The sequence below is a fragment of the Cupressus sempervirens genome, chromosome 9 (assembly GCF_028749045.1).
Source record: "Cupressus sempervirens isolate cs-2001-9-10 chromosome 9, ASM2874904v1, whole genome shotgun sequence".
Lineage (NCBI taxonomy): Eukaryota > Viridiplantae > Streptophyta > Pinopsida > Cupressales > Cupressaceae > Cupressus > Cupressus sempervirens.
Window position 1 is genome coordinate 479967005 of NC_143126.1, and position 18582 is coordinate 479985586.

Genomic DNA, 18582 nt, shown 5'->3' on the forward strand with positions numbered 1-18582 from the left:
AGATATGTAACTTAAGACATAATGTAGAGAACCTTTACTAAAACTATTATCACAATCATTTCAAACTTAGAGCATGTTTAATTATTAATTATTATTTAAAAAAAAAAAAAACTTGCGTGTTTTTGCCCTCGTAGTTTGGGCATGACAAATACAAAGATAATTTAGAAAAGATTTTTCTTCATGAAGGAGATCATCAAAGCGTTGAAAGAGCAAACCAAGGCTTCTTCTTCACTTGTTGTAGTGGCTACACAGTTTTGGAGATGTATCATAAAAGCTTAGAAGATTGCAAACAAAGATCATAACACCAACACATCTATTTTGGAGTGTTGGTTGATTGTAGAGGTTGAGTAAAGCCGCCCTTGCCTCCAACATATTTTGGAAAAAAAATTCATATATGTTCTAGCTTCCATGGGAGGTTTTTTCGCTTTTGCAGGATGGCATCATTTCATGTGCAATTTCTATTTCACAAGCACCCAAATTAAGAGGAATTTCCTAAACTATCACCTATGACAAAATAATTGGGAATTATAGAAAATAAAGAGAAAACAAATAAGTCCTTACAAATGAAATCAACAACAATAATGCACAAATATCGGAAAACTAAACAAACCTTTGAAACCATAGAAAGATTGTGATAATGAACATAATGTCGAAGACAAAGACCATCTTTCATCCCTCAAAAAGTTATCAACAAGTGAATACCCATGGATACCCTTGATGGGAATACAAAACACAAATGGCCACATATGTTTGTTTGCACATAGAAGCCCAGAGAATTCGCCACTCACGATTTTGGCGTTAGCAACAATAATAAACTCATAGTAGCACAATTAAAGCTGTTGCATCATACTAGCATTCCAGCTTCTATTGACAACAAAATTGTGACTTTACCAGATCACATTACAATGAACCAGAAATTTACAAAATCTGTAGCAGAGGGAACAATATGGTTTGAGGTAAAGTCTAGAGGACCTAGGCTTATGCTTAAAATGACCCAAAGACTAGCACACATACATGCAAAATGTAGAACCACATGCAAAACACGTACCCCATGGTCTCTAGACAGGTGGACTGTTAATAATTTTTACCAAATTTGTTAACTTATAAATAAAAAAGATTACTAGGAAAAATAGTAGTGACCAATAAGAAATTTTTATAAAATACAAAAAATTATGTTTTAATAGAAATATTTCAAATGACCATATGTTAAAAGATTGGGGCACAATTTCCAAAGCATGATTAATAGAGGAAAAGGAATGTGAAAACTATAGTCTCCATCTTAATAGGCAAGACTTATAAGGACACTAAAATATAGAACATATGTGAACAACTCTTTTGATGTATCTTGCCATGAATGTCATACTTAAATTATCTTCATGTCTTTACAACATTACACACTAAAATAAAATTACTAATTTAAAAAAAAAATCAATAGAAAGAAGTGAGCAATTACTAGTTAAAAAAAAATAAAAAAAATCAATGGAAAGAGGTGAATCTAGGCACCTTCCCCCATAGAAACTAACCATCTAATTGAAAAATACCAAATAAAACCATTAGAACACCAGAAGCAACGGCTGGGGCAGGAATGAGGTACAAAAACAGTAGTAACGTGGATAACAAGGAACCAATTTGCAGATTGGTGTCATTATGACTCTCTTACCCACTTGGTGGACAATCGGTATTAATAGCACAATCCCTTCACTATCCCCATGAACATTTCATTTAACAATTATATAACATTATCTACCCCATTCCATCCTAGAAAGACCGAAGTCAACTACTTTCCCGCATTATCCGAAGGCGCTTCCTCTCTTCTTCCCTACAATTTCCCGTTCACACCCGAACCCAGAGAGGCAGCAGCCAAAGAGAACATTGATTATTTACACCCCATGTTAGCAATAAACGTCTTGTCGGGTTCACGTGTCGTTTACCACACACGAAACTTTTTCTCTGCGCCGTGCAACTCCACAGGCCCTTCACAGAAGAGCCGAGCACAACAAATAAATAAATAATCCCCATAACACGCTTACGGCGAGGGTTTGCTTGAATTTACACGATCGAGCAGTAATTCGGTGACAATTTGAGCGGCACTTCAATTCAGCAGGTAAGAAATACGGAATTTCCACGAGTTCAACGCAGTGAAGTGAAATTAGCGTTAGTTCTTGTATACAAGAAAATATCAATTTATTCTTAGTTTATCGTAGTCTTGGTCAGCACATTAGGGTTACAGACGGTGAAAGAATTCTATCAAACATGACTTTCAAGCGTAGGTAGAGTAGGTTTTCTTTATTTGTATTAAATCTTTGATGTCTACTTACAATCTTTTGGTTAGATTTAGGTAGAAACAATTATGTCTTGTCCTCGTTTTGTTGTGTTTTCGGCTTTCTTTGAGTGTCCATGGGAATTGAATTGAACTCTCGACTACCTGCTGGAAATTTTGTGAGCGTCTTATAACGATCACGCTTGATAGGTAATGTTGAATTGCAGATCAGCGGATCTGCTGCATATGCTTGCATTGCGCTTTGATTAGTAAAGCATGGTAAGGGAATCATCTTTTGCGTTATTTTCACAATTAGATTAGTAATATCACTGTGAATCTTTTAATTAAAGGGAAGGTTGTAGCTGAGATTGCTTCCTAGCGGGGTGCAACTAAGGCCACCTTTCGGACAAGGGAGCTTAACCCTTTGACCTATTTATTGAGCACGTGGCATTGTGATCTAACTCACTACAATGGAAGTAAATCTTTGCTTGAAAAGTAATACAGTCGATGAGCCAACACTTATTTGAGTAGGGCAAGTTCTTTTACCTGGTTTGCAGCGGTAACAGGAGTGGGCTATTCCCTTTAGCAGGAGGTTGGGTACCATTATTTCATGCTTGTCTGTGGCTGGAGGATTCCTTGGATTGGTGGGATTACATTCATTTTTGAGTCATTGTTTTGGTGATGCACGGTGAAGTGGTGAGTTGTGCTGTAAGCTTCTTTGATGGCTGAGGTTTGAACTCAGATGATATTAAGAATTGATCACAAGCATTTGAGCCCTGAGCATTACCACCTCGACATCAACCTAGGCAGGACTTGTGCCACATTAGATCTCCTTTGGGAGCATAGGGATTTACGCTGTAGGCTACATGTGTATGTATTTATGTTTAGTTCAAGTTTTATCTTCTTTGGGATTTTGACCCTTTAACAAAGAGTTTGGCAAGTTTTGTGAGCTTGGTAACTCTGTAATTCAGTGTTCTTGATGTTTTATTGGAGTGGAGTTGGGTTTAGGGATGTGCTTAAGCTGTTTGATTGGGTTTGTACCAATAGGGCAGTCTCTGATTAGGAACGCTGATATAAATAATTAATTAACTGGAGTAGGAAATTTATCTAAATAATTATATTTTTACATACCATTTTGAATAAGGCAAGGGTGTATTCAAGATGTTCAAACATGACTAGGAAATATGATGCCTTTGCCCAAATTGGAATATCTGCACACATGTTGACTTATTTGATTTGAATTATCATGCATAAATTCAGTTTCCACCTCATAAGTCAGTGTATGATTACCAGTTGATTATGCTCTTGCAGAACATAGGAGGGAGATTTGGACATTTCTAAAGTTGGCAGACAATGCCCCATTCTGACTGGTACTTGCACCAAACTCATAAAGATCTGTCAAATAGATGAAAACATTAATATGGGAAATTGCAAAAAGGTGTTATTTTTCATTCCACAAGAATATAAATTCAAATGTATCCAAATAAGACTAAGGAAGCTGCTTTGTTGTTAGCAGACACAGTTCTGCTCATATTGCCTACCTACTAAAGTGAAATGAGCAGTTAGAGAGTGAAGTGAAATGAGCAGTTAGAAATTCTCTTGAGATGCATTTGTGAGCAATATGATCACCCTTTCAGGTCTCTCTGCAAAACATGTTAAAAAGACTTGGATTTCTCTTAGATTGGGCAAGAGTGATACACCAATTTAGCTTGGAATTTGGATCAATCTCATCAAGATTTGATAAATTGAAGAAACATAAATATAGGAAGTTGCACAGTGATGTTCTTTTTTTAATTCCACTAGAGCATAATTCAAGTCCATCTAATAACACTAGGCAATTTTTTTTTGTTATCCTTAAATGTGTTTTGCTCTTATATTGACTAGACGAGACTAATTGAACCAAAGGAGATTTGGGTGCGTGCGCCCTCTTTTATTCTTTTCATTTTTCTCTTTATTTTGTGTTTTGACATGGGATTAATTTTGCTTAGAATAGCTGAGTTTCTCAGATTAGATTCATTTGTGATCACTCATGGCTTGGGCTGTGTTACATTCTTATTTTTTAGAGACTTAGTAAATTTTGCCAGTATGCTATATATAAGGCTAATTGAGATTTCAACCATAGTTGGAAAACTCGCCGAAGGCAAAAACTCGCCACGCCCCCCAAAAGTTTAATTGGGAAAAACTTGGCGATTTAAAAAAAACCAAGGGAAAACTCGGCAACCTAAATAAACCGCTGAAATTTAATTAAAAATAGATTTTTTTTGCAAAATTTAATGAGAAGATGCAATCAGCTAAGAATACCTCAAGACCACCTTCTCCACACCTTAAGGCTCTAGAGAACACAAATGCAACAAACAATGCAAAACAATGAGTTTTTTGCCCTATAATGCCATCACAGCGTGCGGGTTATACAGGATCCACGAGTTTTTGATTAAAACTTGCCAATTTTTTGCACATGTGCCGAGTTTTTGACCCTGTGAATTAAACTGGGAAAAACTCGTCAAGCTTAAAAACTCGGCGCGTGTTTCAAACACTCGCCGAGTGTTCCATCTATAATTTCAACAATGTATTGAGCATATAGATCAAATTTAGTGAATTTCTTGTTTGCAAATAAATTGGGATGTTTGATACTTGTTAATGCACAACTATATTTTTGAAATGTACAACTATATTTTTGAGATGCATGGGAATTTAGGAAGCCTTTTGATCATAGGGTTTAATAAATGCGTTTGTTGTAATTGTTGAATAGTAAAGTAGCAACATTACACATATTTTTTTTGATAGGTAACATTTTGGTTTTTCATTGATATTAAGAAGAGGAATTACATTGGATATGCCATTTGTATAAGTTGGCCCAAAGCATTACAACCATATATCTTCCCTACCCCACATACATGTATAGATGGTAAACAACAAAAAGGACATGAACACCCCATCCAAAAGACAACAACATCCTCACCCACAAAAAAGAGACGATTTAGCTGCCTAAGGCTAAGACACCGTCCACCTCTGCCAACCACCTATGCTTAGTCCTTAAACCACTGTGTCACCTCCTCACTCGTGAAATTTGGAATGGTCCGGTTGTCTTGAATTTACCTTGGCATGTCGAGAGGACTATTTCCTTGGTGATACTTTTTGCCCTCACTTGTGCCGGTCTCTTCAGTCAATGATATATCTAGCCACATACCATATACCATTGAATCTCCAACATCCCTCTGGGCTTTCCTTTCAAGCTAGTGTCGCAGGGGCAGTCCTAGAGCTGTCACACTCTTTCATGGCGTTGCCTTCATAAACCCCTGGCTCTCCTCACTCGACACCCATATCTTCACCGGCAAGAATTCGATAATCCTTGTCCATCCTTTCTTTGCCTGCCGAATGTGCACCCCTCGTGGATTTGTCGATGACCAGACGATCAAGGGTTGAACCGAAGAATCACCTCCCCCAATCAGCTTCCATGGCTCCTGTCCCATCTCCAACCCGACACCTAGAACAACTCTGTCCACAATCTCCTCCAGCCCCTACAGCCATTATGAGTCGACACATGTTGACACAACCCTACAGACTTCCTCCTTGGTCTCACAACCAGTAGCGCCAACGCCACAAAGAGCGAAACCACATCCAAGTTGGATTGTCTTCTCTGGTAAGATTCCAGATACTCCATTCCAAACATTTGTTGGATGCCTTCCAAGAATTGATCATCAAACATGAAAATGTTCTTCAGATGCCTAGTTGTGATCTTCCCTTCATATGATTGCATCTGATTGTTTGATTCAAGCGCAAAATTAGCCTCCATTTCCGTCGCTCTGCTGAAAACCCTGTGGAGTGCCCTTCCTCTCGTCCTTAATTTCACACACTTGGAACAATCTGGACACTTTCTCTATATGGGGTGCCAATAAATAATTACCATCTTTGGCATGCGTGAGGGATCGATATTTCATGAATGCCACTGAGAGTATTGATTGATGATCTCGTTTGTACTCCCTTCTTTAGTCAGCAAAAATGCTTTTCTGGCCTCTTCATTGTGTTGTCCAATCTTTAATCCAAAAGCATTAGACATATTGATGTATCTAAGAGCAAGTAGATTTCCACAATCCATGAAATCAATTGCAAAATGTTTCTGGATTTGATTGTGTGAGTATTTTTTGCATCGACGTTTCAGATCACACTCCATGATACATCATCAAGATGAATGATAGAGAGCAAGAAGAAAACCGTTGTTGTATCTATAAACACATGCACAACATTGGAGGGTTCAAACTTCATAATGCTTTATCACTTGTAGAACAAGCTTAAGCTGGAAAGCTGCATCTTTGTGCTTTCCATTGCAATAAACTATGGTTGATAATTACGATGGGAAGCTTCCTTATTCTAAATGAAAAGACATATTCACATAAAGTAAGACTAAAGATTTAAGCTGAAATGACATTTGACACCGTATGTAAAAGCTTTCTAAGGATTTTTGGTAAAACAAACTCATATGTATGGATTTCTAAATAAATCACAGAGTGCAGAAATTACATTCACAAAGACAAGAAAGATAAGGTTAATGAACTTAAACATATCAAGTCCACATAACTATGCAAGCAACTAGATCAATTGCATAACAATGACCAAATACCATTTATATAAGTAGCACACTTAAGCTTAAGGTCTATTTTTGTAAGTTGAATTCCTCTATTTTTCAAAATTTACTTGCACAAGAAAGAAAATGTGTGATGTTCCCTTTCTAGTTTGCCCTAAAATCACATTTGCAAATGAATCAGGGTTAGGGTTACATTTTACCAAATAAAGCTTTCCTCAATAGTGCAACCCAAGATTTGGATCCTCCAATCACTACATGAAAGACATATGTAATATATGTATATATTTATATATTGTTAATCATTAGGGTTGGCCAAGCTGCATTATAATCAAAGAGTACAAACATGTGGGGCGAAGATGTTGTCATTGATGTGAAAGGTTTAATTAAGTTTGTATAAATCATAAAGGATTGCTTTAAGAAACAAAAAATGGTTGAGCTAGTCACTTGCTTGCTTGAGGTGCTTAATATGCATGAGCTGGTTATGTCCTCATCAACTGCTTGTTTATGTGTCTACATCAGTTGCTTGCTTGTTGACTTGTTAGATTTTAGGCCATATCAGTGTTGGAATATATTTTTGCCGGGTGCTTGACAAAGTCTATGATTTGTATTAATGAGCTGCATTGAATATTGCTAAGACTAATTAGAAGAATCAAAGCTTTGTGTGGGATGGTCGATTTTTGTGGCAGGTCTATTTGAAATGAACTTTATTTGTTCTCACCAGAATTCCATTAATAGTTGGGCAGTGTTTGAAAAGGAATTGACAAATGTAGAATGGAATGCTTTTATGAATCAAAGCAACAATTTGTAATAGAAGTTGTGCATTTCACTAAGTATAGTTATAATAGTTTGTGCCTTTATGTCTTCGGTTGGGTGATTTTTAGAAAGGAGACATGCTTTCAAAGTCAAGACTGAGCAATGGAATAATTTTGTATAATCCAGTAAAACATGTATTCTTTGTTTGTTGTGAGAGGAGTTGTTGCGATTGATTGTGCATCTTTGAAGAAGGAAACACTTGACTCCGTTAAAGATTATAGCATCAGTCGAACTGAGTCATCATTAGATTTTACTGTATATGTAATTTATATATACTAAATTCTATAGGGATATATATATATATATATATATATATATATATACATAACCTTCTTATAAATTACAAAAGACTCTCATATATATATATATATATATACATACACACACACACATACACATATATATAATTACGTATGTGAATAGAAATAGAATTCAGTATTGATTGGGCATTATTATCTTAACTGATGCCTCATTTAGTAGTCATTCAAGTGGCTAATAAAACCAGTGGTCATGCCATGTAGGGACATGACATTGCTACATAGAGTCATGTCTCTACATAACATGACTATTGCTTGTCATATATATTTCTCAATGCCGATGAGAAACAAGATCAATTACTATAGCAATCCCAAAGTATTTTCTGCAATATAAATCATATCTGCCATTGCACAAGTGAGTACATATTAACATTTACAGCAGATCGAAAGTATAAACAATTGTATCAGATTTATTAAGAGTCCATGTGAGTCAAGGTCATTGCTGTAACAAATATACATATTAAGACATAGCGTATCTGGCATTGCATAAGTCAGTACATTTTAACATTTACAGCAGATTGAAAGTATAAACAATTGTATCAGATTTATTAAGAGTCCATGTGATCAGTCAAGGTCATTGCTGTAACAAATATATATATTAAGACATCACTCTCTGCTATATATTATAAATACATTATGGTATTCAGGCATATTTGAATACATCAAAATATTTCTGAATCTTGCATATCTCTCTATCAGGGATCCTATAAACTCTACATGGTATCAGAGCCTAACTGATAGAGAATCACAGTTAGCCTTATTCAGATTTAAATCTATTAAATTATCTTTAATCTGAAACGATAGTGAATCATGTAAAATTAGAAGACAAACTTGAAGGGGCCTCCAACTTTGCATCATGGAAGATACGAGTAATGATCATACTTCGAGAAATGGACTTAGAAGGATACATAGAGGAAAATAAGTCTATGTTTGAGAATGATCTAGACAAAACTAAAGACATAATAATAAAGCTATGAAGATCGTTATAGATTTTGTCAAAGATTATATACTCCCATGAATATCAAGCCTCAAAACAGCATATGAGATGTTCACCACTATTACGAATACATTCGAAATTAACAATACCAGCAGACTGCTAACATTGAAGCAACAAGTACTATACATCAAAATCAGAATTGTACCAGGATTCCATATTCTGAAATCAGAATCATCTTCTTCATGACAATGAAAAGGAGTTCCCTCATTTATCTCAAAAAGGGGATTATCGGAAGTCCAATTAGCATCCACCTCAAACAGGGGGGTTGTTAATAAGCTGAATGTGATTTGGAACTTTGATACTTGGTCTTTTGGGATAATTGTCCAAGTCATACGTCTGCTGAATGCTATCAAGTTCCTCAATTACCTCTTGAAAAAACTCCTGCCTCTCTTTATCCTCATGTTTCCAAAAATGGTTCATGATCCTGATCTGATTTTCTGTTTCTTGAAGAGAAGTCTGAGTATCATCCAATGCCTCATGGGCATTCTTAAGCTCTTGGTTGAGCTCCTTAATCTCATTCCTTTCTCTATTTGACTGATCAGCTTATATTTCAGCAACCTTAAGAATATAATCCCTGTCGGAAAGCAAGCATAAATACTCTGATTTCATAGTTTTGAGAGCTGTTTTGACCACCAACAACAGGCCAATCTCCTTCCACTTCCCTTTGAGCCTTCTTGTAGAGATCTTTAACCATCTTGTGAGTGCTGTCATAACGATGCCACAACCATGTCATTACTAACCTTCAACTGGTTTTTTAAGGTTTCATTATTGTCATGTTGAGGCGGTTCATCGTCTTGTGGTATCATCTTGGATTGTTCCTCTGAATTCATGTCATGGGCATTAGGAATATATGGTTCATCATACAAAGATTCCAATCTGCTATTTCCTCGTGTGTAACTGACCTCATCAACTTGCTTGTCAAAGCTAATCTCCAACTCAGCAATGTAGAAACAAATTTGCACCTTGTGTAACATCTTCTACGTGATCGCGAGAAGGCTACAAATCAATGGTAGTTGACCGCTCTTCTTTTTCAAGACCCTCTATTAGATGATTTTGGTTTGTTGGAAATTCTTCATACACATTTTTGCACTAGTCTTTTGCAAGGAGATCCTGAACCAATTCCAAATACTTTCTTTTCGCCATATCAATCTTATTTTGCTGCTCTAGGTGAAAATCCATATAATCACTGAACGATAAGTCATTCTAAACTTAGGTAGGAAGTTTTTGATACTGTTTGTAAATGTTGAGTATTTTTGTTCTTATATTTGCTGATTGGGGCACCCATGGTCTAGAATATTCAACTCTTTCCTCAGGATTGCTATAACCGATGAAGGGTTGTCTATTGACTTGCCTTTCATCCCTTTTTAATTACTTATAGAGACAGCTTGAAAGAGAAATTCATTCGAATAATCTGACACTGGTGACTGAAAAGGAACTGATTCCTTTATCCTTGAATGCTCAGGAAATTGTGATAGTTGATGCTTTTCTTTTCCTACCTTCCCTACTCTATCACCAACATCACTTTGCTGCAAACTTCTGCCATCTTTGTGAGTAAATGCATCTATGACGTTTGTGGCTGCCAATGAAATTGAAATATTTGACAAATTTTCTCTTGCTAACAATCGATGTGCACCTTGCAATTTTGGCTCGTGTTTGGTTAATGACTTTGCAATTCGACTTGGTGCCCACATAGAATCTATTTGAGCATCATCCTCATTTTGGTTCTTTGTCTGTAGCAAAACACTTTCTCTTGAATTTGGCCTTGAGATAGAAGAGTGAATTCCCTTGTTTATAGAACCAGACTTAGTTTGGGTAGATGCTAACTCTTGTTGTTGCAAGACCTTTGTTCCCTCATCAACATCAGAGGTACTTTCCCCAATTGTATTTCCAATAAGTGTCTTAGCGTCAGAAGAATCAATAGACGCTATGGCTCTAAATTTCAAGCTGCTCTGTAATGGACTTAGTTTTGAACTCATCATACCCTCAGATTGCCTTCCAACTGTGGTTCCATGGGTAGTTGGACTGCTATGGGCTGCCCTTGTTTTAGGCCGTGCAGAAATAATGGATGAGGTTGCCACTACAACAAAATCATGCTTCTCAAGTGTTCTATCTGCTCCTTCATTATGTCGATGATTCAACATGCTGCCTGAAGGGGGTAGTATTTCAATAGAGTTTCTTTGATGTGTTTCACCACCTGTATCAAGTACTGTAACTTCTGTAAGCAATCTGCCTGCTTCAAATTATAAGACCATTGCCATGTTGGACACATACAGCCTCGGTAGACATATAATTCCAGATTATCTTATCATAACTTCTTATATATTTTCTGCAGTAATTTCTATAAGACTCGAAAATCTATGCTAAAAGAAGACTGCCTCCTCACGACATTTTCAGTTAATCCACCCTCCTCCCTGCACAAACTTTCATAGCACTAGATGCTTCGCTAACTCCCCAATCATCAAGAAAACTGTTCCCTGTTCAAATCGATAAGAATAACCGCAGGAGCATTGAAGCTCCACATGACATCAATATACTTTGTAATGTCATGTTGTAATTCGTAATCCCCCACTTAGGACTGAATAAGAGTCGTTGCCAGTGAGTGAGAAGACCTATGAAAGCGATTTCCCAATTCTGTCGTAAAGCTTGCTTGTTAAGCTCTCTTGAAGCAATATATATTGCATCTAGAATGCGAGCTAAACAGAACTCGAGCACAAACTATGACTCTCGTTTTTGCTTTGTTTCCTTTCTTTTCTGACTCTTCCCGAGAACCTAATATGTTGATCCTCTTTTGTTCCACTAGTGGTCCACCATCTGTCCTTTCGGGTTGAAGCTCAGCTATCTCACTGTTATTTCAGCATTTGTCCAATTCCCGTCAACTGTCAATTGGTAACTGCTTCTGACGTTGTCACTTGTTGAGCGTTACTAGTAACAAACGTCTTCATTTCTTGCTCAATCTTCCTGCAATACAAAATGGGGAGTCAAAATGTCAAGTTAGGAAATCTTTCGACAAGAAAATGAAGAACTATTCGATCTCATGCAACACCTTGCAATGATAACTCTCTTCAGATGGCTTAATATTCCTCAATGATAACGGAACATAACCACTGCAGTCTAGCTAAGGATATGAAGTATTGTTGGCACTAACAATGCTGAACTCAAGCTTCAAATAATCAATGTCTTTAATCTATCCTGTGACTATAGTGATTGCACAAAAATAAATTTCCAAGTTTTGAATGACAATTTTAATAATCTCGACAAGCTTCCACAAGCATATTCCCAGTCTATGATGAAGTCTTTAATGTCCTTCAAACAATGTTTATTGATGTACTTGTTGCTCGCCAAGTTTTCAATATTAACTTCCCTATAGAATGTGTATCCCTCCGCTTGGGTAGCCCTATCAAAGAATTGCTAGTCCTTATGTAATCTTTCATGAGATATCAATTTCTTGCCTAGAGTCATAGTGAATAACTATTTCAGCTTCATCAATACTATATCGATGAAAGTCATAGCGAACATGTTGAGTATCTGGCAAGTGTTTTATTAGTTTTCTGACTGCAGTTGAGTGAGTATTATGTCATTGTATAACATTGAGTGGTATGGCTTAACATTCCTAAATATAATCACCTCCAATTTTATTGTTCTCGACAATTTGGGTTTACAAGATAAGATTGCCCAACATATCTTGTAATTTGAGTTGGAAACAACGACAATATTTTATGCAAGGATGACACATCAATAATCCCAATAGCCTCTTGTCTAGAATACTGCCCCAAGTTCATCAATAAAGACTGCTGCGGTTGAAGGTTAAGACATACTGGTCACTGTCGTAACTCGTCCTCTGTCATTGCTATATTCGAGCTGTCTATTGGCTTAGTCCAAATGTTGCACACCTATGACCAATGGATTTACTGCTGCTATTGTTCTATCTTGTGGGAGTTTCATGTGATGTAGAAGTTCACTTGCAGGCTAAGTAAGGTGGGCACGGATGGTGACAGTCAATGCCCATGGTAGCTGAAATGTAATCCCCTTTGTTTTGGGAAGTCACGATTTGATCCAGCCCACTCTCACACAAGGCCACAATGCAGATGTGAGTGTAACTTTTGTCATGTGGATATGGCCAGATTATCCTCCTTACAACCGTCTCCAAACCCCAACTACTTTGTCAACTGCCTTATGCCAATAGCATGTCTCAAGAATCTCCTCTTAGTCGATTGTACTCTTCTATTGGCCAAAATCTCAAAATAATTTCATGCTAAATCTAGCAAATCAATGCTAACTCTCAGATTTGATAAAATCAATAACCTCACAGGATGGCAGGATGTGCAACTTTGATAGCACTGAAATTCGGATATATACTCGATTTCTTTTTCAAAATATATTCAAATCTTAAACATATGTAGATGTATTACAAAACACAATAGAACCTTGTAGAAACTCCAATAGATATTAACTCGTTCTTTCATAATAATATTTAGGATTCAAGCATATGAAAATGCTTTACAACCGACAATATAAAACCAGTAAAACTCATAAAATTTCTCAAAAACATGTTATTGCATTATACAACAGCAATACAATAACCAGCATTCAGAATCTAATCTTAAACACAGTTTTACGGTGAAATTGGAATACTAAGAGAAGAACTTGTAAGTGCGTATGAGACACCTGAAGTGACGTCTCCACAGACAATGGGTTTGCTTCCATTATCTGTCAGCACGAGGGGCTACGTCCTCATACTGGATGAATGCTGAAGCCTATTGAATAACTCTCGCAAGAGAGAGACTGAAATCCATATCATAAATCAAGCATATCCAAATGAATGAGACTCATCTCTTTTTATCTTCACCGCTGTGACTCTTCGACTCCCTTCTTGGCCTTTCGTCTTATCTCTCTTTTTCCCTTTTTAGTGCACTTTATAATATTCAATTGACCTTTTATAATTTGAGTCCACACTCTCCATGTCAATTTTAATATTATACAAATATGTCTTTAACTTTTCTAATGTCCCAAAAAGGGGACATTACAAAATTCTTTCAAGAAAAGAAGGTTCATACTTTACACAGCTACCAAATATTGTGCAGACTCAATCTTATGATAGTAGCTTGAAAGAAGTTGTGATCTAGAATTCATTAGTCATTTGATAATTAGGTTGAATAAAGTGAGGCTCTTGAAGTGAATATCTTTGATAATTGAGATTATGAGTATCCTTCTATAGTAAGGAGTCTAAAAATACATGTGTTTGATTGCATGACTTTGATGGGCCTACCCCTATGTACATCACGAGGAAGTGACAACTTGTCACCAAAAAAGTTGGAAGATTGATATCAGATTTAGAGAGACTCCGACAGTTTACAGGCATTCTGAACGAAGAGAGCTTCGAAGGGAGTAGCTAGAGGCTCTGACTTCCCAGAATCTTTGTTAAGAGGGAGTTTTAGAGGTGCAACTCCTTGTTAATGAGTTCTCTACAAAAGTAAAGTTCGAGGTGAAATTCCTTGTAATGCATTCTTCTTTGTGAGAGAGAAGTTTAAGGTGAAAACCCTTGTTCCACCCTCTAGGAGCAGCTATGGTGGATCCACACTTTGACATGGTTCATGGTGGATATCATGTGAGTTTCTACATGATTTTGTTGGAAAACATCATGAGAGGTGACGATCTTTCATCGATGTTTGTTTTGTGAGTTTGCTATTGTAAGGTGACAATCTTTACAATGGCTTGACCTGTTATCATGATGGACTACATTAAGTTGCTCTCCCAGAATGTGTTGGAGATCGTGATAACGAACGTATCATGATAGATTGCATTAAGTTGCTGTTTCGGAATGTGCTAGAGATCGTGATACTGCATTTGTTGTTCGTGAGTTCTTGATCTATTATCATTATAGACTACAATAACTTGTCGTAGAATGTGCCAGAGATCATGATAACTAACATATCACGATCAACTACACGAAGTTGATGTCGTGGAGTGTGTTGAAGATCGTGATACTTGTCATAGTGGAGTCTAGTTTGTTGTCCCTGAGATCAAGGTTGTTATCTGATAGATTACATTCAGCAATGTCCCGGAGTGTGCCAGAAATTAGATAACTCATATCTTTCTAGGATATGATATTCTTTTTGATAGGCATATTGGTGTTGATGCTAGTGCTCATATCACAAGAATGCGAGATTGATAAAATTGCTCAGAATCGGATCACCATTTTGTGAGATGGTTTTGTTGTTTAAATCCTCCCTCTCTAAGAGGGAGTGTTGATGAAATAACATCAGTCGGATTATATCTGATTCAATGCATATATGTAATATAGACATGTCTCTTCTACTCATATATATGCATTCGAATCTGCAATTGGAAAACATATACCAATACATCCCGCTGTGCTTGGTACATTTGCAACGATCCATGAAAATTAACATTTTACATTCGTCTTTAGTATACTGTTGGTTAATAGTTTGTCCCTCTTGCTAACTTGGCTTTACCTTGACTCTAGATGCCTAAAATGTGAGGAAATAAAAGGATGTTACCAACAAATGAGTTAGTGTATGTGTTATATCCTTGCCCTCTGAATTGTAAGGTACAACTCCTTTATATGCAATATATGCAATGAATTGTGTTTTTAATAGATCATTGGGATATGGGGTATGCTCTTAACCTAAGAGCAAAAAAGGATATACCAAGATGTTCATAACTACAAACACCCCAGGCAGAAATAGATTTGGGCAACTTATAACACCCAATGGAATGGATATCACAAGCTACCTTGAAGTTCTTCTAACATCTACTCCTACTTCTAAGTTCAGATTTACCATCTAAATGCAAAAGAGGAATGAAGAGATAAGCACACGAGGGCAAATGGAATTGCTCTCACTATCAGCCTTGAATGAAATGGAATCCAACCGATAACTAATATATTCATATACATTTATCTTTCATTTCCTCATATACATTTATCTTTCATTTCCCAATGAAACTATCTAACATGATATGAAATGAACAAGAGAGGAAGCAAATTCATATATGAGGAAAGTAAATGGAATCACTTTCACTGCAAACATCAAAATGAAATGGAATCCTTCTGATTATCATAGTTTCACATACAGTTGTCCTTCAACTCTTTATGCAGAACTAATCTAAGAATGGGCAAGAAAACATGACCAGTAAACAGAAATTAAGTGGAATTACAGACTCATTCACTAATAAGTTTGCCGACCCATTCATTTTCAAATGAAGTTACATTTATAGTTTGTTGTTATCCTCTTCTAATTTTGGCAGAGCAACAATCATATAATAGAAAAGAATAAAATATAAAATTATTATGATATGAGCACTTGGTATCTCTTCTACTAACGATCCATAATATTCCTAAAAACACCCCATGACCTTTCAGCTTCCTGCGATTTCACAAATCTTGTAGAAACCTTTTAATCTTTCATATTCTGCTATTTCGCGCCAAACCCGTGTAATTCATATTTCGACAGTCATTGTAGTTTTGAATTCTGACCATCGATCTTAAATTGACGGCTGTGATTAAAGCATTTTAAACCTTTACTGTCGTCGTTATATTTCCTTCCGTGGGTTCACCATTCCATGTGTCTCATTGTCGCTTCCCCGCATTGTCTAAACCTTGCGCATCTTTGAAAAGCGAGAAAGCAACGTCCGTTACAAGATCTAACGGCTTGCGAAAAAGACTGTGCTTTGTTGTTTAATTTGCGGCACGGGACCACTTTTGAGCTAGGTACACTGTGGCATACATGTGGTATCACTTTATTGCTTAGAAACTCTAACGTTGAACCTCTTTGCTTCATGGCACTTTGCTGAACATACTGGCCCACCGGACACGTGTTGAATCGTCACTTTCTCGCATTATATAAATTTCGTGCAACTTTAAAATGCAGTAAAGCGATGGACGTCGATCTTCTTTGATCTAACGGTTTAATGCATTCTTCTTTCGTTTAATATTTAAATAGGACTCGATCTGACAGGTAAGCATTTGACTTTCAATTGGCCAATAGCATTTCGTTCTTTCATTCAATTGACTTTCCAGCTTGGTGATGTGGACGATTAGACGTGTTTTAATTCAACGATTCAATTTGCACTCAGGTCTTTGCCACCTTTGACCGTGTTTCTTTGGCATTTTTGCATTTATCTGGTTCTCTTGCATGCGAATTGAATTGATCTTGTTTCCGTGATGTTCATATGATCTGCATATCATCTTTTGGCCTCGTCCTCGATGTTCTCTGTTTTCTTTTGTTCTAAAAATGAGTATGGTCTCCTCCATTCGACTTGAATTATGTCTTCAATGGAACACTAGATCATAGAGTTAGAGTTTTTATGAATATGACTGTCTCTCTCTCATCTAGGATATGCAGAAACTTACCCTCCCAAATCCTAGATGCCTAGCTTGATTGAATCCATTACATTGTTCTCTTATTCCCACCTAGGCAACTCAGAGGGAAAGATGAGAGAGGAAACCCTAATGGCAACCTAGACAAACACAGATATGACATCTCATGTGACTTGACTCAAACCCTAGAATCTTGAAAAATATAGGGGACTGATGTCATGGCAACATTACATAGCAGCTACATAGTCTTTATTTTGTATTGGATGCTTACATTGTCAGGAATTTGAGGTTTTGATAAGCTGATCTAACACAAGTATTCCTGAGTGTCTTTTGAAATTTCCATTGTTCACATGAAAATAGGATTAATAGAAAATATTGTACACACAAAAACTAGACGGTTCAAGTTGCTTGATAAGGCTACTTGTAGAACTATTTTTAATTCAATGTTTATTGGTGCATGCAAAAGTTATAGTTTTTATCTTTGGATATTATATAGGCTGAATTCGTTGTCTGTTGCTTAGCAAGTGGATATATTTTGTATTATATTTCTTTATGCTTTATGAGTAACAATTAAGATTATTTGAGCTTTGGTGTGATATCTCCTTCCTAATTTACCCTAGAAACTTTCCCTAGATCACAATTACAACAAATTGGGGTTAGGATATACCAATTTAAATGGTCTCCTTAATTATGTAATCCGTGACTTGATTGCTACACTCACCACATGAACACAATGCCAACATACAAATAGACATATATAATATTAAGATGAAATCTTGTGCGAACATTATTAATGGCCCCATGAACATGATGCCAACATACGAATGGGCACATATATAATGTTACGATTAAATCATTTGTGAACATTACTTATGAATAAATCAAGGTTAGAATAAAGAAAATATATCTTCAGCATTATGTTGTGTACTTAAATTGTATGTGAATTCTAAGATGTTGAGTAAGGAGGCATAGCATGATACCTTAAGACAATGGGTTCTCCCTCCATACGGTCCTCCATTCTTTGATGGTTGTTAAGTACGATTCACCAATAGTCCACCATTGTAGGAGTTGAAAGGTACTTCCAAATAGGGTGCCTTCATAGCTGTTCTCCCTTAATTGTTATTGCAACAGGGCACCCTCAGCAATTCTTTCTCTCATAGTGCAGTTTAGTGCTCTTAGAGCAGTTCTCCCTTAATTGTCATTGCAACATAGTGCCCTTAGCATTTCTCCCTTAACTGCAGTCTTTCCCTTTCAATGCTTGGACTGAATCCTCCC

The 18582-nt window shown here is 36.5% G+C and overlaps 1 protein-coding gene across 3 annotated transcripts in view; it reads left to right on the forward strand.

Moving 5' to 3' along the window:
• Positions 1 to 1709: 1709 nt before the first annotated feature.
• Positions 1710 to 18582, forward strand: part of LOC149539416 (uncharacterized) — a 137818-nt gene continuing 120945 nt past the window's right edge. For 2 of the 3 annotated variants that reach the window (XR_016356229.1, XM_089800657.1), the window contains exon 1: positions 1710 to 2104. The gene's annotated coding sequence lies outside the window, so the exon portion shown is untranslated. Of the gene's footprint in view, positions 2105 to 3571; positions 3631 to 18582 lie in introns of all 3 variants that reach the window. The other variant, XM_089800658.1, reaches the window with a different exon arrangement.